This window comes from Maylandia zebra, linkage group LG6, assembly GCF_041146795.1.
Source record: "Maylandia zebra isolate NMK-2024a linkage group LG6, Mzebra_GT3a, whole genome shotgun sequence".
NCBI classification, from domain to species: Eukaryota; Metazoa; Chordata; class Actinopteri; order Cichliformes; family Cichlidae; genus Maylandia; species Maylandia zebra.
In genome coordinates, this window is record NC_135172.1 from 31,156,357 (window position 1) to 31,179,381 (window position 23,025).

The 23,025-nt window shown below is 43.6% G+C and overlaps 1 long non-coding RNA gene across 2 annotated transcripts; it reads left to right on the forward strand.

The window, feature by feature from the left end:
* Positions 1–1,679: 1,679 nt before the first annotated feature.
* Positions 1,680–18,848, forward strand: LOC143419196 (uncharacterized). 2 transcript variants are annotated; one of them, XR_013099173.1, is made up of 3 exons: positions 1,680–2,104; positions 18,555–18,644; positions 18,824–18,848. It is a non-coding gene; the product is annotated as an uncharacterized LOC143419196 (long non-coding RNA). The 2 variants fall into 2 exon arrangements; XR_013099172.1 differs by lacking the exons at positions 18,555–18,644; positions 18,824–18,848 and adding exons at positions 5,341–5,400; positions 11,389–11,500.
* Positions 18,849–23,025: the final 4,177 nt, after the last annotated feature.

Here is a 23,025-nt window from a genome sequence, read left to right on the forward strand (position 1 = left end):
TTGCCACAATTAAACAAATATGTAGGACTACTTTCTTCCATTTGCCTAATATCACTAAAATTAGAAACATCTGGTCTCAAAGTGACACTGAAAAATTCTATAGAGTCTAGTGTCCTACTTTAGATTTTTGCATTTTCTTTTTAGTGTTCTGACTATTTAGTAGGTTCTCGCCCCTGTGTCCTCTCCTTGTATCTGTGAGTTCCCTTGACTAGTTTCTCCTCCTTGTGTTTAATTTCCATTTTTTCCCCAGCCCGTTATGTCTGTGCTCTCCTCATGTTCTCTCTCCCCCTCTGCGTACTTCCTGTTTTACTTTGATAGTCTCCCATCAGTGTACGTCCTGTCGTGTTTTCTCCTGCCCTGTCTTGATAAGATTATCAGTGTCACCTGTGTTCCCCGTTTGCTCCCACATCCCTTGTTATCCTTCTGTGTATTCATGTCTGCGTCTCCCTCATTTCTGTCGCGTCCTCCCTCATAGCTGTGTGTGATTCTCCCCGTGTCTCCTAGTGCATATTATAATTAGTTTTTCCCAGTTTAATTTTGTATTGTTTATATTGCCTGTTTCCCAGCAATAAAGGTGTGCTTTTTAGTGATGGGCAGATGAAGCTTCATGAAGCACTGAAGCTTTTCATCCAATTGGTTCACCCCAGCGCAAAACTTCTTGAAGCTTCATTTGCTCTAGTAGGACATCTACTGGACGTAAAAATATTAGTTGGCATGAATTTGAAGAGTGTGGCCTTTTGCACACAGCCTGTAAATGTCAACAACAAAAGGAGTGTGTAAAACATGTATATTGTATTGATGGCAGTATACTGTGTATATTTATACTGCCAGTATGGAAAATGATCATTTGGAAATGCTTAAAATGGAAATGATCATTTACTGTGAGGTGAGGTGTGGTTGGGGTGTGGACAGTAGTTGTGCTTTTGTAACGTTGAGGTATGGACAGCTACACACTGAGGCGTCAGTCCTGCCTGTTCACATTTTATTCTGTAAAAACTAAATTTTCACTGCTTTTATGACCTTTTTAGTGGGGAGAACATAGCTAGGATTTAATGATTTAACAAATCTTATAAATCCTTTGTCCTCCACAATGCTAAATGGCTGGGAGTCCTCAATCACCATGCTAACCAGGTTTTCATCTATTTGAGATTGTTCTCCTGAGGAAAGACAATAAAGACAAAGCACAGATATAAATAACCACACACGTAACTTATTACAGTTGTATAATATTGTTTCATTTAGTAACATTACTGCATGCTATATTATCATGGCATTTGATGGCTCACCTGGTCTTGCTCCACAATCGGTGTTCCCCTTATTCTCATGCAAAGCTCTGTAGTGCCTAAGCATGGATGAGGTGTTGTTGTTATATCCCAGCTCCCTGGCACATAGCAAACACTTCACCTTGTACAAAAGTAAAGACAGCTTAACATAAATTGTATCGCACCATCAGTATTATGAAAATACATCTTCTGTAGAAATTTACATACCTTGTTGGGAGGAATAAGATCAAAATGTTCCCACACAGGGGAGGACATCCTCCTCTTCTTAGCTGCCTCCATTCTCTCCTGACTTTCTCTCCTCACTCTCATAAACCTCCAAACTGTCTCCAAACTCTCACTAACCGCAACTCTCCATCAAACACCTACATTTTTGAATGAAGTCTGAGGGGTTTGTATCGCTGTCATATCTCGCGGCAAAGTTCGAACCACTTCATAAACCAGTCATGTGGTACAGCCAGGCAGCGAGGCTTCGGACGTCATCATTTTCAGCTCCTCCCATAAATGAAGCAAGCCTCGATACGCGCATCGCGGAAACGCCCCCTCCATTACTCGACACAAGCTTCGAAGCCTCGATACAGAACGTCACATCACTAGTGCTTTTGAGTTTAAGTTCCGTTCCCGTGAGTTTGTGTTTGGTTCCAATTCCTGCTTGCCACACAGCCATAACGTGACAGTGGACACATTCCCAGAACTCTCAGTTATCCGTTATTTTTGGCTGTATTCATTTTCCCTTTAATTCTGACAAGCTTCCATTTTCCTGCCACTGATAAGTGCATGACACTGCTACCAGCATGCTTCTCCAGAGGAATGGCATCACAAAGGTAATTTCTTTTAAACGCTTCTAGATTCAGATCCAGATTAAGTTTTACAACTTCCAGTATGACTGTTATGTACTGGTTACTTAAAGTGGCTACTGTCCACTGCACTAGTCCCAAGGCTCTATTGGTCCGGCTTATAAAGTGCTTTTAACATACGGCAGGTTGTCTAAACTGTACAGGGGAATTCAGTTAGAGAGACCATTACGCTGCTGGTCACCTTTCTGACCGATAATCTCTTGTTTGATGGTTTGTTTGTTTTTTTGTTTGTTTGTTTGTGTTTTCGTTGATTCTATACTTCTTCCTTTTTTCTCCCATGATTGAAACCAGTGTGCTGTTAAGAATGTTCAAAGCTTTATAAAAAGATATATAAACCCTTGACCTGCTGTTTCCCACCTCAAAACAATAACAGAAGTCACAGAATTTCTCTCACCAATTTTAAGAAACTCACCAATTTTTCCAAGGATTTCCTTTTGCCGCAGATGCCCAAGCAAATTTTATATTTAACTGGTCATTTAATTACTGACCTTGAATTGCTTATACTGATGTAGCCAATGCTAAGGTAGCATGATGAGTGGTGATTTTGTCTGTGTGTGAATTAATCCTACTGTCTTTCCAGTTTTAATATCTTAATATATTCCAAATGACTGAAGACAAACGCTTGAACGTTAGACCAGTTTTACCATCATTGTAAGTAAGGTTTGATTTCTCTTTCACTGGATTTTATTTTTGAGTGACTGTATGTGTAAATAGTTGCCTGTGTATTATAGACAATTCATATTGAAAAAATACTTATATAAGATCAGAATCGACAGTATATAGAGATTATATAGATTTCCAGGTGGATATTACATTCAAAAGATCAAAAGATAAGTAAAGGAAAATTGAAATGAGATTATTGAGATGCACAAAGACACATTTATGCACCCTTCTATAACATTTAATCATTATTTTTAATGTAATGTGGAATTGTAAATAGATATCATCACTTAAATACATTTTGACACTTGGATCACTTATGTAAGAAATCCTTGACATTCACCACATGTTATAAAGACTTCATATATTTGTCACAGGAATTAGCTGCATCAGCTATCAGCTGCCATAAAGGGTAACTTTCAGCTTTTCTATTCTGCTATTGTCTCTTATTTACACGTTTCTTTTTTCCCCTCACAGGTTCTAATAGAGAGCACTGAAAATAACTAAAAGGCATCATAGACTGTTATGGAACTGCTCAATGTGACGTTTCCCCCTGTTTTTTCTGTGACTTTCATTTTGCATTCTGACCTTGCTTTGTAAAACAGGGTTGAAACTCCTTTTGCGGTTGTGCTGTATGTTGTGCCCAAAAGCCCGTAAAATATAAGCTGTTTTTACTCAGGTTTTAACATTCCAGCTTTTTAGTACAAAGTTCACATGATGTCCGGTTGTGCCAATAAGTAACTGTCCACAGAAATCACTGCGAGGTAGTGAGTAGATGTCCTGTACCTGCCTCCTGCACATTCTACCAAGGCAGCTGTCTCTTACTTGAAGTAAAGGGAGTAGTTGGGTACTGAAGTAAAGTCCAAAAAGGCCCAGATGGTCAAGTTCAGGAGGCCGACCATGCTAACAGCAGCGGGGCAGGTCCGGATACCGGCCACGCAGTAGGCAGTGGCGTGGAAACAAGTCCGGGGGCCGACCGTGCGGACGGCAACAGCGGCGTGGAAACAAGTCCGGAGGCCAGCCACGTGGAAGGCAGTGGCGGCGTTCAGGAGGGCGTTCAGGAGGGCATCCACGGTGGCGGAGATGCCCAACAAGCGGCCTGGCAGATGACCGACGATGTGGAGGTGGTAGTAGGGGACCTGAAGGCTGCATGGCCCCTGCAGCCCCAGGCGAAGCGGAGGCTGGACCAGACGAGGCGGAAGCGGAGGCTGGACCAGACGAAGCTGGTGCGGACGCTGAAGCAGAAGCTGGACCAGGCGATGCTGATGCTGAAGCTGAAGTTGGACCAGGCGACGCTGATGAGGATGAAGACACGGAGGCTGGACCAGACGAGGATGATGAGGATGCGGAGGCTGGACCAGGCGAGGCTGAAGCAGAAGCGGAGGCTGGACCAGGCGAGGCTGAAGCAGAAGCGGAGGCTGGACCAGGCGAGGCTGCAGCAGCTGATGAGGAGGCTGAAGCTGGACCAGGCGAAGCAGCTGATGAGGAGGCTGAAGCTGGACCAGGCGAAGCAGCTGATGAGGGGGCTGAAGCTGGACCAGGCGAAGCAGCTGATGAGGATGCTGAAGCAGAGGCCGGACCAGGCGATGCTGAAGCAGAAGCCGGACCAGGCGATGCTGAAGCAGAAGCCGGACCAGGCGATGCTGATGAGGATGCTGGAGCCGGACCAGGCGATGCTGATGAGAATGCTGGAGCCGGACCAGGCGATGCTGATGAGGATGCTGGAGCAGATGCTGGACCAGGCGATGAGGATGCTGAAGCAGATGCTGAAACCGGACCAGGCGAGGCCGAAGACACGGGGGCTGGACCAGGCGAGGCCGAAGACTCTGAGGCCGCAGCAGGCGAGGACGATGAAGCTGCAGCAGGCGAGGACGATGAAGCTGCAGCAGGCGAGGATGATGAAGCTGCAGCAGGCGAGGACGATGAAGCTGCAGCAGGCGAGGATGATGAAGCTGCAGCTGGTGATGAGACTGCAGCTGGTGATGAGACTGCAGCTGATGGCTGGACGGGCTCCTCGGGCCCCCCAGCTGACGAGGCAGAAGGCTGGACGGGCTCCTCGGGCCCCCCAGCTGACGAGGCAGGACGCTGGACGGGCTCCTCGGGCCCCCCAGCAAAAACAGTCTCAGAACCAGCAGGTGCGGAGACCTCTGGCAGGAACGCAACAGGACCAGCAGGCACACAGGCCTCTGGCAGGGACAGAACAGGACCAGCAGGCACACGGGCCTCTGGCAGGGACAGAACAGGACCAGCAGGCACACGGGCCTCTGGCAAACACATAGCGGCCTGCAGCTGCGCAGAGCATTGACCCTGCTCAGGCAGCGACAGCCGGGTGCAGTCCTCAGCTGGCTTCTTAAACTCCAGGGGTCCAGAGTCTGATGGGGGCTGAAACCCAGCCTCTGGGGAGGCCCTGGTGTGCATCTCAGTCTCAGAACTGGCCAGCCTTTGAGGAATGTTGACATTATTATTAGATTTGTCTCTCTGCTTGGAATGGATGGGCGAGGAATAGTGTCTTTCGGGTAGAATTGACTTGTATTGTTTTACAGGTGAAGCAACTGACACAGGATGCAGGGCTGGTGGCTGCTGAACAGGAGGCTGAACTGAAGGTGACTGACATAATGGTTGTGATGACAACGGTGGTGAAGTTGGAGACTGAACGGAGGATAAGACTGGAATCCTCAAGACTGGAACTGCTGTCAAGTGTTAAAGATGTTGCAGAGATAAAACAGAAAACTGTTGAAAATGATCAGTTTTAAAGTGTAATGTATTACATGGAAAGGAAGAAAGCATTTCCTATTTAAAAACTGAAGCAATGAAAATTGGGCTCCACTCTCCTTTCACTCATAAACAACCCAAAATGCTTGAACATCTTGAAGCAGCAGCAGGATACAAATTCACCATCGGAATAATGAAAAACATAATATAAAAACTAAAACAAAATAGTGCAAAACTGAGAAAGGATTACAATTTTTCAAACTGTAATGTAATTAATCTAAGTTTATTTACTGTATATCACCCTCTGATATAAAACATGTCATCTCAAGGCAGCTAAGACTTTAAAGCTAAGACTTTACAGTGTTATATAGAACGGTGTAACTAATGAAACAATAAGAAACACATGATTCTATATTTCCAATCATTTGAAGTATTGGCTCCATATCAAATATACAAGAGTCAAATAAAATAATGTCATATAATGTTTTACTCTAATGTAAATACTTGTCTTACTTTATAATTCCTTTACTGCAATTTTTAAAACTATGCCGATAAACTGCTGTAACTGAGGTTGCTTTTATTTTAAGCATTAGTATTAGTGGTGCAGTAGTTAGCATTGTCTGTGAAGGTTCTCAGTCATCCAGGTAATCGTAGTGAAAGGAGCTTGCAAAGAAAAGCGTCTGGACTTCTTTAAGTTACTTGAAGACGTTTCACCTCTCATCCGAGAAGCTTCTTCAATTCTAAGGTCAAATGGTGGAGAGATATAAACCTAGTGGGAGTATCCCCCCACAGAGGGACAAAAGGACCCCCTGATGATCCTCTAATCGCCTGAGCCAAGGTGTGAAACTGGGTGTGGGTCCCAATCAGCCAGAGTTTCGGGTGAGTTCATTGTGAAACCTGGCCCCACCTTATCATGCGAATTCCTGAAATCAGATGGCCCAGGATGTGAGTGGGCGTTAAGGCGTCTGGGAAGGGAACTCAAAACTGGATTATAGATGGCAGAGAGTTGGTGTCGTAAACCACCGCCTCTGTTCAAAGATGGTCGCTCACAGTGGACATAGATGGCTTCTTTCACTCCTCTTTCAAACCATCTGTCCTCTCTGTCCAAAATGTGAACATTGGCATCCTCGAAAGAGTGTCCTTTATCCTTAAGATGCAGATGGACGGCTGAGTCTTGTCCTGTGGAGGTGGCTCTTCTGTGTTGTGCCATGCACTTGTGAAGTGGCTGTTTGGTCTCTCCAATGTAGAGGTCTGGGCATTCCTCGCTGCACTGTACAGCATACACCACATTGTTAAGTCTGTGTTTTGGCGTTTTGTCTTTCGGGTGAACCAGTTTTTGTCTGAGCATGTTGCTGGGTCTGAAATGCACCGGGATGTCATGCTTGGAGAAAACTCTCCTGAGTTTTTCTGATACACCGGCTACATAGGGGATGACAATGTTGTTGCGTCTGTCCTTCTTATCCTCCCTCGCTGGTGTCTGATCTTCTTTTCTGTGCCTGTTTGCTGACTTTAAGAACGCCCATTTAGGATAGCCGCACGTTTTGAATGCTTCCTTTACATGTGTGTGTACCTTCTTTTTCCCTTCAGGCTTAGAGGGAACATGTTCTGCCCGGTGGTGTAGGGTCCTAATTACTCCAAGTTTGTGTTCCAGAGGGTGATGGGAGTCAAACAGGAGGTACTGGTCCGTGTGTGTGGGCTTCCGGTAAACTTCGATGTTGAGGTTGCCGTTCTCTTCAATGTGCACAGCGCAGTCCAAGAAAGGCAAACAGTTGTCCTTTGTGTCTTCCCTGGTGAACTTGATGTTTTTATCCACAGCGTTAATGTGCGCAGTGAAGGATTCCACTTCTTGTGTCTTGATTTTGACCCAGGTGTCGTCCACATATCTGTACCAGTGGCTGGGTACTCTTCCTTTGAAAGAGCCAAGAGCCTTCCTTTCCACTTCCTCCATGTAAAGGTTGGCTACAATAGGTGACACGGGGGAGCCCATGGCACAGCCATGTTTTTGTCTGTAAAAGCCTTCGTTGTATTTGAAATATGTAGTGGTGAGGCAGAGGTCTAACAGTGTGCAGATCTGATCGGGTGTGAAGTTGGTCCTGTCCTCCAAGGAGCTGTCTTCTTGTAGTCGTTTTCTGACAGTCTCCACTGCCTCCGTGGTGGGTATGCAAGTGAAGAGAGAGACTACATCAAAGGACACCATGGTTTCATCTGGATCCAGGGTAAGTTTCTGGACCTTGTCAGTGAAGTCGGTGGAGTTCTTGATGTGGTGTGGGGTGTTCCCCACGAGAGGAGCAAGGATGGTAGCAAGGTGTTTAGCAATGTTATAAGTGGCTGAGTTTATGCTACTGACTATGGGTCTGAGTGGGACAAGCTTCCTTGTGGATTTTAGGAAGTCCGTAAATGCAGGGTATGGCATCCCCCGGGTAAAGGCGGTGATATGTAAGGCGGTCAATGATTTTGTCCTTTTCAAAGTCTTGAAGGCAAGCTATAACTTTCTTTTTGTAGCTGCTTGTGGGGTCTCGCTTTAAGGCTTCGTAGGTATTGTTGTCACTGAGGAGAGTGGTGATCTTTGTATGGTAATCTGTAGTGTTTAGGACCACGGTGCATCTTCCCTCATCTTCCCCAAGCTCCTTTGACTACGATGACCTGGATGACTGAGAACCTTCACAGACATATTGCCGTACATTTTGGGAGGAACACCCTTCAACTGGTGCGGGAGTATGAAAGGGAATCAAGGAAACTAGCGGGTTATAGGAACCATCTCCGTTTCAACCTAAGATGTAGACAAAGCAGAGTTGTTCCTAAGAGCCTGCGCCTTGGATCCACTGTCAAGGGATACAGAGCAGACTTGATTCTACAGAGAGCACAAAATCACCTTTTAAGTGAAAGGATAAGACAGGTCCATTTCACTATAGATGCCCTCCAGATCAAGATCAGCCAGACTCTGCAGGAACTGGAAACCCTTCTACCCTCTCCAATCTTAGAAGAGGTTTACAAGTTTGTGGACAAGGCCCAGCGGGCCCAACACTCTAAAGGAAAAGAAAGACAACGCAGGAAATTTCACACCTTGCTTTCAAAAACACACACTCCTCATTCTGAACCTACACAACCCAGAGAAGAAAACACACCTGAAGACAGTCAGGAGAAATGGGTTAAGAACTTTTCAGACAGGAATCTCACTGAACCTGAAAAGAGAGTATTAGCCAAAGGACTCAATTTTGCCATTTCTCCACAGCAGTTGCCCATAGTGGACCTCATCACAGCCACAGAATCTGCCATACGGATTAATAAATTATCAAAGACAGAAGCAGAGCAAATCAGGATGAAAGTCTCAGCCACCCTCTCCAGTGCCAAAGTCCCTCCGTCCAACCTCACAATACAGGAAAAGAAGGCCGTCGTGTCCCTGAGCAAAGATCACAACATCACTGTTTCACCAGCTGATAAGGGAAGATGCACCGTGGTCCTAAACACTACAGATTACTATACAAAGATCACCACTCTCCTCAGTGACAACAATACCTACGAAGCCTTAAAGCGAGACCCCACAAGCAGCTACAAAAAGAAAGTTATAGCTTGCCTTCAAGACTTTGAAAAGGACAAAATCATTGACCGCCTTACATATCACCGCCTTTATCCGGGGGATGCCATACCCTGCATTTACGGACTTCCTAAAATCCACAAGGAAGCTTGTCCCACTCAGACCCATAGTCAGTAGCATAAACTCAGCCACTTATAACATTGCTAAACACCTTGCTACCATCCTTGCTCCTCTCGTGGGGAACACCCCACACCACATCAAGAACTCCACCGACTTCACTGACAAGGTCCAGAAACTTACCCTGGATCCAGATGAAAGCATGGTGTCCTTTGATGTAGTCTCTCTCTTCACTTGCATACCCACCACGGAGGCAGTGGAGACTGTCAGAAAACGACTACAAGAAGACAGCTCCTTGGAGGACAGGACCAACTTCACACCCGATCAGATCTGCACACTGTTAGACCTCTGCCTCACCACTACATATTTCAAATACAACGAAGGCTTTTACAGACAAAAACATGGCTGTGCCATGGGCTCCCCCGTGTCACCTATTGTAGCCAACCTTTACATGGAGGAAGTGGAAAGGAAGGCTCTTTGCTCTTTCAAAGGAAGAGTACCCAGCCACTGGTACAGATATGTGGACGACACCTGGGTCAAAATCAAGACACAAGAAGTGGAATCCTTCACTGCGCACATTAACGCTGTGGATAAAAACATCAAGTTCACCAGGGAAGACACAAAGGGCAACTGTTTGCCTTTCTTGGACTGCGCTGTGCACATTGAAGAGAACGGCAAACTCAACATCGAAGTTTACCGGAAGCCCACACACACGGACCAGTACCTCCTGTTTGACTCCCATCACCCTCTGGAACACAAACTTGGAGTAATTAGGACCCTACACCACTGGGCAGAACATGTTCCCTCTAAGCCTGAAGGGAAAAAGAAGGAACACACACATGTAAAGGAAGCATTCAAAACGTGCGGCTATCCTAAATGGGCGTTCTTAAAGTCAGCAAACAGGCACAGAAAAGAAGATCAGACACCAGCGAGGGAGGATAAGAAGGACAGACACAACAACATTGTCATCCCCTATGTAGCCGGTGTATCAAAAAAACTCAGGAGAGTTTTCTCCAAGCATGACATCCCGGTGCATTTCAGACCCAGCAACATGCTCAGACAAAAACTGGTTCACCCGAAAGACAAAACGCCAAAACACAGACTTAACAATGTGGTGTATGCTGTACAGTGCAGCGAGGAATGCCCAGACCTCTACATTGGAGAGACCAAACAGCCACTTCACAAGTGCATGGCACAACACAGAAGAGCCACCTCCACAGGACAAGACTCAGCCGTCCATCTGCATCTTAAGGATAAAGGACACTCTTTCGAGGATGCCAATGTTCACATTTTGGACAGAGAGGACAGATGGTTTGAAAGAGGAGTGAAAGAAGCCATCTATGTCCACTGTGAGCGACCATCTTTGAACAGAGGCGGTGGTTTACGACACCAACTCTCTGCCATCTATAATCCAGTTTTGAGTTCCCTTCCCAGACGCCTTAACGCCCACTCACATCCTGGGCCATCTGATTTCAGGAATTCGCATGATAAGGTGGGGCCAGGTTTCACAATGAACTCACCCGAAACTCTGGCTGATTGGGACCCACACCCAGTTTCACACCTTGGCTCAGGCGATTAGAGGATCATCGGGGGGTCCTTTTGTCCCTCTGTGGGGGGATACTCCCACTAGGTTTATATCTGGGACTCTCCACCATTTGACCTTAGAACTGAAGAAGCTTCTCGGATGAGAGGTGAAACGTCTTCAAGTAACTTAAAGAAGTCCAGACGCTTTTCTTTGCAATCTCCTTTGAGTAGTTAGCATTGTTGCCTCACAGCAAGAAGAGTTTGACTCCACCATCTGGCTGGGGTGTTTCTGTGTGGAGTTTGCATGTTCTCCCTGTGTTTGCATGGGTTCTCTCCTGGTACTCTGGCCTTCTCCCACAGTCCAAAGATATGGAATTACTGGGGTTAGCCTCTTGCCCTATGATAGCTTGGACAGGCTCCAGGCCCTGCCAGGATGGATGGATGAATTTAGTTTAATAACAAGAAGGATTCTTAATGCAACTCCACCAGCAGTTGGAGACTAGAACAAAGCCTGACCACATACAACTAAGAACAGAGGAAACATGCAGGGACATCCCAAACCAGCCTGCGACCCTAACATTTTCATAACTGTACTTAATGTGCTTTGTCTCAGTAAAATATCTGAACAAATGAAGCTAACTGAAATGAAAAGTTTGTCATCCTTTCCCATCCAACAATAACAATTGTTTATTTGTTCTCACAGACAATTCTGATACAAGAGCAGATGCACCAAAAAGGATGTGAAATACTTTTTTGTGAGTATGATGTTGAAAATGTTAAAAAAAAAAATTTCATTCTTGTTATCACTTTGGTCCCTGTAATTATTTAATTATTCAGTTATTTCTGTGTAAGAATTTATTTTTTTAACATTTTCAAACGGATTTCCAACATGGATGGGTGTACTTCAGGGGCAGTTTTTATTACATTTCTTCTATTAAAAAATCCTGGAACAACAGTAGAGAGGACTTTCAGCAACGAGACGCAGATCTGGTGATTATTAGCAGTTCCTGTTTGTTTATAAGTTGTTGATATGCATCTCTGATTTCGTGAAAAAAGCTGATTCTTTAGTTTCAGATGGCACAACGGGGAGCCCAACCGTTATAATGGCCGAGATGAAGACTGTGGAGAAATGAAGATCATTAAAGATGAAAACAAATGGAATGACAGAGTGAAAATTTTTGGATCTGTGAAAAGATTGTGGATCTGTAATTGGCTATCGGACTAGTATTTTAAGCTACAGGGAAAACGGCTTATCATTATGCATGCAAGTTCAAACAAATATGGACATTAAAATCAAATTCAAGAGATTAAAAAATTATTCTGACCATAGAAATTGCATAAACATAAGGATAATGGCTGTAAAGTATATTAATGCACAACCAATAACAGGAAATATGTTGCGTTGCCACATGTTTCCTGTTTTTGTGAACATCTCCCTTAATGCACTTTCCCAGCAGCCAACAAGAGTTAGCAGCACTGTGAAATTTCTTTTACAAAGAAGGACAAGTCAGGGACTTTGCTGTGTATTAATAAATTACTGCAACAGTGAAAACTGTTCAAGTGTGTGAACAAGAAAACCTCTGACTATGTAAAACTAACATGGTTATATTAAGATGCATTTACCAGTTTTAGCTAAAAAGTCATGTTTGTATATAGTTTGCAGATATCCAACTGAACTTTATTTCTCTGTAAGACAGTATTAGCGTACTACTACATACTAAATAATAACAATTGTAACAATATTTTGTTGCCAAGACAACAATGTGGCAGGCAGAGTACTTTGATGTGTTACTCATTAAGTAAACTTCTTGCTGTGGTTAGCACTGTAACCTCAGATAAATTTGGCAAAGCCGTTCTGAATCAGCCATTTTTACTAATAAACTGTATATCACATGAAAAGGACTGGATTTCAGTTTTCTTATAAAGAACTTTATATTATATAGCACAAACTTTTCATTCCTTTAGATCAGATTTATTGGTGATTTGTTTAAAAAAAATGCAGAAAATTTTTTATAGGTTACTATGTTGTTTAAACGTTTTCCTTTTGTTTTAATAATCCTGGATCATTGTGGAACTCAGCAACCTTTGTATGGAAGTGTGATTGGATGCTTGTATGTGTATGTCATATCTTATATATGACTATGAACTCTATGCAGGTCTGTACACCTTATAGACCAGGGGTGGGCAACTCCAGGCCTCGAGGGCCGGTGTCCCTGCAGATTTTAGATGTGTCCTTGAACCAACACAGCTTATTTAAATGGCTAAATTAGCTCCTCAACATGTCCTGAAGTTCTCCAGCGGCCTGGTAGCGAACTAATCATGTGATTCAGGTGTGTTGACCCAAGGTGAGATCTAAAACCTGCAGGACACCAGCCCTTGAGGCCTGGAATTGCCCACCCCTGTTACAGACTATAGGTTTAGACTATAGGTAACAGCTACGTGCTACTATTCAAATGCACTTAAATAACTGATCATTAGTTAGTGAGAGCACTTCTATAAAAACAGAGGTTTTGCCTCTACACCCACAACTGCAGTTTGGCCCACAACAACAACCTCATCATCAAGTTTGCTGATGACACCACGGTAGCCCCCTAAAATATAAGCTGTTTTTACTCAGGTTTTAACATTCCAGCTTTTTAGTATAATGTTCAAATGATGTCCAGTTGTGCCAATAAGTAACTGTCCACAGAAATCACTGCGAGGTAGTGAGTAGATGTCCTGTACCTGCCTCCTGCACATTCTACCAAGGCAGCTGTCTCTTACTTGAAGTAAAGGGAGTAGTTGAGTACAATAAAAACTAGTAAACTATCTCAGCATGCCGTCTCATATTTAAAAGTAGATATATATGAATGTTTTTATCTTAGTGGAAATTGGAAACTGAGTTGATCTGATAAGGGAGAAGGGGTAGATGTATTCTGTGTACAGGAAGCTGTGAGCTTAAACCTGCCGATGTTGTCATAAACGGAAGAAAGAAAGGTAGATAAGGTTATTGATTAGTTCTGCATTTTCTCACTATATGCCTTTGCCATACCACAGCAAAATAAGTTTGTTCTTAAATACGAATCTGACATGGATTGTGAAAATGGAGCTGATACTTCGACCGGTAGTAAGTAATTCAATTTATTTAGAAGATTTTCATGCTGTCAATGTCGTATGTTTTATTCTAGTTTCAAGTATGAGTTTGCACTGAAAACCCCACCTTGGTAGATATTCTTGGAATCAGGTGGAGGATTTTTTATTTTTTTAAACAAACGATTAGGGAATAAACTGCATTCAAAGTTTATTTTTTCAACCACTAACACAATTAAAATTATGTAATAATTTTATTTAATAATTATAAAATATTGAATAGTTTCTTCTTTTAAAGAACTCAATATCAGGGCTTTCTTCTTCTAAATTCAGCTAAAACTGAGGCCACCGGGGGACAAAAGTGGGCACGTCTGTTTTTTCTTTTCTAGAATTCTGAGATTAAAGTCAGAATTCTGACGTTTTTCTCAGAATTCTGGAAAAGAAAAAAAGATATGCCCACTTTTTTTTTCTGGTGTCCCTAATCCTCTTCCATACTAAACAGATTCTTACTCTGGATGGCATTATCTTGGCCTCCAGGAACACTGTGAGGAACCTTGGAGTCATTTTTGTCCTTCAGTGCAGGTATTAAACAAATACGTAGGGCTGATTTCTTCCATTTGCCTAATATCACTAAAATTAGAAACATCTGGTCTCAGAGTGACACTGAAAAACTAGTTCATGCGTTTACTACTTCTAGGCTGGACTACTGTAATTCATTATTATCAGGATATCCTAAAAACTTCCTGAAAAGCTTTTAGTTGATCCAAAATGCTGCAGCAACAGTACTGACAGGGACTAGAAAAAGAGAGCATATTTCTCATATATTGGCTTCCCTTCATTGGCTCCCTGTTTATTCCAGAATCTAATTCAAAATCCTTCTCCCCGCATACACGGTCTTAAATAATCAGACAAGAATAAATAGTGCCATAGGACCCCAGTAGAGCACTTCACTCTCAGACTGCAGGCTTACTTGTAGTTCCTAGAACAGGGGTCGGCAACCCTGAGCACGCATGCCACAGCTGGCACGCGAAGGGTTAACTGATGGCACGACCATAGCTGGACTGGCCATCGGGCATTTGCCTGGTATGCCTGATGGTCATTTTTCGTTTTTATGGGCCGATGATTTTTCGTTTTTTTTTTTCTTTCTTTTTTTTGTTACTTTCGAACAGTATAAACAATGACAGGTGGTGGATTGGCCAGATGCTGGCTGATGTGTAATAACTAGGGCTATCTCGATATCCTTTAGCTGGATGGCGATATACAATATATATCTTGATATTTCTTAAAAGCCATATAGTAGGAACAAAAAGAGAGTTCTCAGTCATGCTGTGTCCCAGATCTCACACAGGCACTTTTATTAACATACAGCGCAGATGTACATCAAAAAAATTGGTCAGAAATAAATTATCAGCAATTATTAAATAATAATGCTCCATAAATAAAGTAAAACAATGTTGTTTTTGTGCATAACAAAAAGCTCACAATTGTGCCGTCAAAATGTAAACTAAAAATACGCTGAGCATAATAACAAAGACAGACAGATTTCCCAGCTGCTTTGTTCCCAAGTTCTACTGCGCGACTGACAGCCTGGAGTTTGAAATCTGCTTCGTAACCGTGTCTCTTAACAGGTACCATTTGTGGTCCTAATACACACACACAATATGGTATTATTACGGTAATATTACTCTGCAAGGCTCCTGACTACCGCAGCTGTAATGCTCCCACAATCCATCAAGCAGTGCAGCTTCGCAGCTTACCAAAGTCGCACTAAAACAATTTTTGACAGATTGCTGCCTGCCGTGTACCACATAAAATCAGTTCGCGGTCAGTAAGCACAACCAGAATTCATAAAAAAGGCGCACTGTCGATTTTTGACAAAATGAAAAGATTTTAGTGTAAGGTTATAGTTGGAAAAATACAGTATACGAGTTTTGTAAGGTAGTTTGTATCGGGGCAGGAGGTTGGGAGACTTCGCGGTCTGGGATACAGCATACAGTTTCACACACTTTTTATTTTGCACTTTATGGCGCTGTTGTAAATGGTGAAAACACTAGTACTGCTAGCTGCACGCCACCAATGCGTTAACGGGCTAACTGCTAACGCTAACCGCAACGCTAACGTGTTGTCCTCTTTGATAGCTTCTGTGTCCATCTTGTCGTTGCCTGCAGGTGAAGCAATGGGGGAGGGGGAGTTGTGTTCAGTGAAGGAGAGAGGCGAGGCAGAGTAACTTTGCGTAGAGACAATAGTGGATGAAAGAGAGACAAACTTGCGGTTCCACAAGTATAATTATAACGTAACAAAGACTATATTTTCACATCTCATATCTCGTCTAAAAATATATCAATGTATTAAAAATCTCAATATTACGGAGCCCTGCAGGGGACATGGGAGAAAAAAAAATTAAGACGGACTTTTGCGAGATCTCGCAAAACTAACTCAGGATCTCGCAAAACTTTTGCGAGATCTCGCAAAACAAACTCGGGATCTTGCAAAACTTTTGTGAGATCTCGCAAAACAAACTCGGGATCTCGCAAAACAAACTCGGGATCTCACAAAACTTTTGAAAGATCTCGCAAAACAAACTCGGGATCTCGCAAAAGTTTTGCGAGATCTCGCAAAAGTTTTAGCCGCATACTTCGGACGCTGGCTTGAAGCCGACCGGGAGGTCAAGGCACGATGTGCCGGGAAAGCGGTGTTCCTCCCGGCTGTATTAAACCTCCCGTTAACTTCGAGCTAACGGGAAGAATGCGGCTAAAACTTTTGGGAGATCTCGCAAAAGTTTTGCGAGATCCCGAGTTTGTTTTGCGAGATCCCGAATTTGTTTTGCGAGATCCCAAATTTGTTTTGCGAGATCCCGAGTTTGTTTTGCGAGATCTCGCAAAAGTCCGTCTTGATTTTTTTTCCTCCCATGTCCCCTGCGGGGCTCTGTACAATATGTCACCCAGTCCGAATAATAACCACCTGATGGGTGGATGAGGGAAAGGGGAGGCAGGAGGAGGAAAGACCCGAGGCGGCCGCTGGCCCGAGTGTCAGGTGAACTTCAGGTAAGAAGTTATGACCTGCAGTCTATCTGGATCAGATATAAACCAAGTTTAGGTGTAGTCATAGCTGGACTGGCCATCGGGCATACCGGGCATTTGCCCGAAGGGCCGATGGTGATTTTTAGTTTTTATGGGCCGATGATTTTTTATTTTTTTCCGGTAACGGTACAAACAATGAAAGGTGGTGGATTGGTCAGATGCTGGCCGGTGTGTAAAAATAACTCAGTTGTTTGGTGGTGGTTATAGCGGAGCTTCCACAGATTCAGTAACATTAGCAAGTGGTGGAGGACAGCAGGTGGATGAGAGAAAGGGGAGGCAGGAGAAGGAGAGACCTGAGGCGGCCGCTGGCCCGAGTGTCAGGTGAACTGAACTTCAGGGAAGAAGTTATGACCTGCAGTCTATTTGGGTCAGATATAAACCAAGTTTAGGTGGAGTTTATTTTCGTTTTGCTGACTTTTTACCGTCAGTTACAATAACTTGTACTGCGTACTAGCTAGCATGACGGCGTTTCTATACATCTGGGTGGGTGTTATGATGTTACTGATAGTGAACTTTATTTTATTCATAAGGTTAGTTAGTAGAGTTGCCAACCGTCCCGTAAAAAGACGGAAATGTCCCGCATTCAGAGAAAATATTATGCGTTTCGTATTGAGCTGAAAAGGAACACAGTTTGTCCTGTACTTCAGCTAGGATGGAAAAAACACAAAGCTGGAATTATTCTGTTTTTACGCTGTCAGCTGCCTCTTCTTCGTTCATTCTTTCCCCTCCCTCTCCTGTTTCTACTTCAATGAATATGATCATGAAACTGATCAATGATCAGCTGATCAGCTTTTCTCTCTTGTTTATCGCCCACTTTGCGCCAGAAAGAGGAAACCAGCGGATGTCGCGTTAAACAACAGCAGCATGTTTAAGCTTGATCAGCTGTTGTTAGAATTTATTTAATATTAATTTCAAGTATCAGCTGATGTTTGCTGGAGCCACAGCTGTTAAGCTGCTGGTCATGATATCGGTTTGGATATGTGGTGAGAGATCTTTATGGTTTAGCACACCAGCTAATGCTCTTTTATCAGTCTGCTAATACACATCTGGTAAGAGATACAGATGCATAAAAAGTCACACCAAATGATTCCTGAACAGTTCTTACCCTACAAATGTAACCACACTGAACTGAAAACCACTAAACCCATTTGTACTTCCTCTTTATTTATCCCTTAATACATTTTTTATTCGGCAGCACGGTGGCACGGTGGTTAGCACTGTTGCCGCACAGCAAGAAGGTCCTGAGTTCAATTCCACCATCAGGCCAGGGTCTTTCTGTGTGGAGTTTGCATGTTCTCCCCGTGTTTGCGTGGGTTCTCTCCGGGTACTCCGGCTTCCTCCCACCGTCCAAAGACATGCAGCTTGTGGGGATAGGTTAATTGATTAATCCAAATTGTCACTAGGTGTGAATGTGCGAGTGAATGTGAGTGTGAATGGTTGTCTGTCCCTATGTGTTAGCCCTGCAACAGACTGGCGACCAGTCCAGGGTGTACCCCGCCTTTCGCCCGATGACAGCTGGGATAGGCTCCAGCGCCCCCCGCGACCCTGAAAAAGATAAGCGGAAGCGAATGGATGGACATTTTTTATTCTCATGTTGGTGTTTATAGTATTATTATTATGCATGAGTCCATATCCTGGCAGTGCACCATAATTTTCGTTGTACATTCTTATATAATGACAATAAATGTAATTTTCTTATCTGTTTGATACCTGCACACAGAAAGAAAACTCTGCAGACTGGTTGCTTTGAGCTTTGCACTTCTGTGTATTCTTCAAGCTACACTCAACATTTCACTGCGACTGGCTTTTTGTGAGTCAATTTACATTTTCTTTGTAATGTGACCATAAATTCACCATCTGAATAATATAAGAATAGAAATGACAGAGACCGTTACAGTTTGAAGAATTGCAATTAATTTAACTTGAATCAGGTTCATTCATGTGGCACTCTGGTGGTGTAGTTACTTAAGGAAATGTTTGCTCTTACAGACAGTTCTGATACAACAACAACACCAGATTGTGAGGCCATTATTAAAAACTTGACTAAAGAAGAAGACATTAAAATGAATGAATTAGGTGAGTGTAATGCTAAACAGTATTATCATTATTAACATTGCTGTTTGTTATTTTCTTGAGCATAATTTTGAAGGTTCAGTTTTACTGTCCTTTGCAGCTCGCTATATCCAACGAGGATGGATATACTTCAAACACAGTTTATATTACGTTTCATCTACTGAAAACACCTGGAATGACAGCAGAGAGGACTGTCTGCAGAGAGGGGCAGACTTGGTGATTATCAACAGCAGAGAGGAACAGGTACAGTATATAGGAGCAAAATCTGTTTCTGAGACACAAAGACAAAAGTGTAAAACTCAGATGTATTTTATATTATTGTTCATTTCTTTTTCTGTGAATAAGAACTTCATAAGAGAGTTTAAAAATCGGACATGGATTGGACTGACTGACGCAGAAAAAGAACAGACATGGAAATGGGTGGATGGGACTACACCTACCATCAGGTTTCACACTTTATATTTGTTGCATGACTCTTTCATAAATTATTATTGGTAACTTGCATTTTAAGATAAAGTGTAGGTGTAAAGTTTTGTTTGTTAGATCAGTATACCATGACTTCAGTGTCAGTATAAAATTGTTAGTCTTTTTTTGTATTTTTTGTGTTCAGCTTCTGGGACACCGACGAGCCTAACAGTTATGGAGGAAATGATGAAGATTGTGGAGAAATCTATTTCTATGAAAGAGAAAACTCCTGGAATGATACACCATGTGGCAGAAAAAATGTCTGGATTTGTGAAAAAAAATTATAGATAATTTAACCCACCAGAAAATATTAAGATGTAAAATCATGACAAATAAATGTAGTCATATAATATCACCATTCATTTCAGGTAGTCAGCTGATTTTAAGTGAAAGCAGAGAGGCAGAAGAAAAGACAACCAACATAATACTTTGTTTATAAAGTTGGTGTGCAGGCTGTTGTCTGTATGTCATATACATCTCTTGAGCTGAAGCTTCTCCAGCTTTGCTCAACATATTCCAGAAAAAACCAGAGTGCCATAAACATGTGGACTGATCTGTGTGAGGCAGGAGGGTGGTAGTGACGTGGCATTTCAAACCATATAGTTTTATCCTTCTGCACTGAGTAGTAAAATTTCCAGCTTACTTAGTTTTTCTAATTTAAGACAACTCAAATGACCTGAGTTTATCAGCTTTTTGAATGAAAAGTACTAGTAACTTACTTAAACTGAGTTCTAAAAACAAGTTGATAAAAACTCAGTCTACTTGATATTTTTAGTTAAACACAATATTAGATTTTACAGTGTGAAAAGAATTTAGATGATGTTCAAATTTTCATTTAAAAACAGTTACTGTCATGGTCCAGGGTCTGTGATGCAGGGTTTTGTATGGGCAGAAATCTGTGCCATCAGAAACTGAATTTGAATAAGTTCAATTTGAATTTGAATTGCTCAGATTGAATCTGAATTGTAACTTGAATAAATGCTTTTGAAAACTGAATTTGAATTAGTCTAATTTGAAATTGAATTTATGGTTTGAAAATGATCATCACTAAATTGAAATTGAATTTTATATTTTGAAAATTGATTGATTTGCTTTGAAACTGCATTTTATCCTTTAAAAATTCAGCTCTCGAATAATTTCAGTTTCACTTCTCACCATTCAGTTTCAGTTCTACAATTCAATTTCAGTTCCAAAATTCAGTTTTTTGGAACTTACATCCGGTTCCAGTTCAAGCGCAGATTAATAGAACTACGTTTTACTAGCGGACCGAAAGTGTTACCGACGGGAATTCGTCATGTCGAATGACCAGCGGATGAACTCTCAAGTTGTTCTTATACATGTAATACATTTATTACCAAGCGTCATGTTAACAAATGATAGCCGTACGGTAACTTTTATGCTTATTGTAGCTGCTAGCTAAAAACGCTAATTTAGCGTAGTTTGCCCTGAATTCAGCTTTGACAACAAATATGATCGACTGTTTCTAGTAGAATTCCAAAGTTGTCATCTTGTACCCTCTCAGAGTACCCCCTCTGTATGCTTGCAGAGACCCCTACAGTAGGGAAACATGCAAAACGGTGTCCAAACCTTTGTGTTTTAGCTTTATTTATGTCTTACACAGCATCCCAACTCTTTAGCTAACTTAATAACTTTAGCTAAAGTGAATAGTTAGTCTAATTCATTAGTGCAGCATTACTGGGTCACCTCTGTTTGAAGTGATATAGATAGATATATATCTATATATATATCTATATATCTATATATATATATATATATAGATATATATATATATATATATATATATATATGTGTGTATATATATATATATATTGTAACGATGGTTAAGTGTTATTGTACATGCAGTGACATGTTGGTGATCTCTGCACACTGTTGTTGTTCCTTTAAGATTCATGTTTGGTTGTGGTGTACAGGAAGGGGTGGGTGGGACCTGGTTGTTCTGTGTGTGTGTCAGGCTGAAGAGAGGTGGAGTTCGAGAGCGCTTCCCCCTGAGTTAACAACCCGCTGGCTTATGTGCCAAATAAACGGACAAACTGAGACCCCAACCGTCTGGTTCTTGTGAACGTTACATTGGTGTCAGAAGTGAAGAAAGAAAAAAGAACCCCAGAACGCCCGACACCCTGTTGCTGGCGACGCTTGCCGTTACGAGACGAGGATGTTGCCGGGCAGGATTAAGAAGGAGACGGAGGAGAGGGAGGTTCGTCCGCGCTCGCCCGCCCATGGAGTGAGGGAAACGGCGCTGCGGCTGTCTGCCGAGGCTGGATTTTCTCCAGGTTTGACTAGACTCGGGAACTGTTCGCACAGCGGCCGCGATTCCGGCGGGAAGGAGTCGACCTCGCTTGGCGCGCCATCACGTGATGTAAACAAACATGGCGGCGCCCAGCAAGCTGCAGCGAATATAAAAACGCCTAAGTTCAGCGGCAAGACGCCATGGGAAGTGTTTATCGCACAGTTCGAGCTGTTAGCTGTCGCAGCTGGCTGGTCTGAGGAACATAAAGCTCTCCAACTGGCTTTGTGTCTGTGTGAGGATGCAGCTGCATGCCTGCTGCTGCTGACCGAGGAGCAGAGGGGAGATTATAATGCTCTGGTCAGAGCACTTCAGAGGCGCTTCGGGCAGTATAACCAACCAGTGCTGCTGAGGTCGGAGTTCCACAACAGACGCAGATTGCCAGGCGAGCCCCTCCGCATTTTGGCCCATGAAATCGAGTGCCTTTGCCGGAGGGCGTATGACAGCATGCCACCATCAGTGCAAGCGGAGTTAGCTCGGGACCAGTTCCTGCAGGCCCTGAGCCCTAAAGAGCTCCGTATGCAAACTCAGCTTGCTCGGCCAGCCACACTCAGTGCAGCCCTGGAGCTAGCGTTGGAGAGGGAGATGCTTGCAGGATCCTCTGGGGGCGCTGATGACGCACACGTGGTGAGGGCTGTGTCAGCACCTGTGGAACAGATGGAGACGCCAGCGGGCTTGTGCAGTTTGGTGCAGGCGGCTTCGCTGCAGTCGCCTTCCCCTCGGGCTGGCCCACACCGCCGACCACAGAGCTGCTGGGGATGTGGACAACCCGGACACCTCATCAGGCAGTGCCCCAAGCTTGCAGCGGTTCAGGGAAACGCCCACGGGCCCGTGTAGGCGGGAGTACACGGGCCTGGGAGAACGACATCCCCACACCACCGCCACCTCCACCCGGTGCGGCCATCGCTGTGGGCTGGACCCAGGTTGGCGGCTTTTGCCATGTTCCAGTGACGATCGCGGGGGTGTCCTGTACGGCCCTGCTGGACACGGGGTCCAATGCAACGCTGGTCCGACCCGATATTGTCCCAACCGGAGCTGCTGTGCAACCGACTAATGTGCAACTTAAGACTGTGACCGGTGATCTGGCCCCAATGAGAGGGAGGGGAGTGTTCCAGTTCAAGGTGGGGGACCTCGGTGTGTCTTATGCTGCCTGGGTGGCTGACGTGCAGGACGCCTGCATCCTTGGGCTGGATTTTTTACGAGCCATTGGCGGTGTACTGGACTTAGGCAAAGGCTTCCTCGTAACCCCTGATGGGAAGAAGGTGCCGCTTATTCCTCCCCCGGTCTGCACAGCATCTGCCGCGGCGTCCACCTCCACCGCAGAGACCGCTGCAGACCCGCCAGCAGA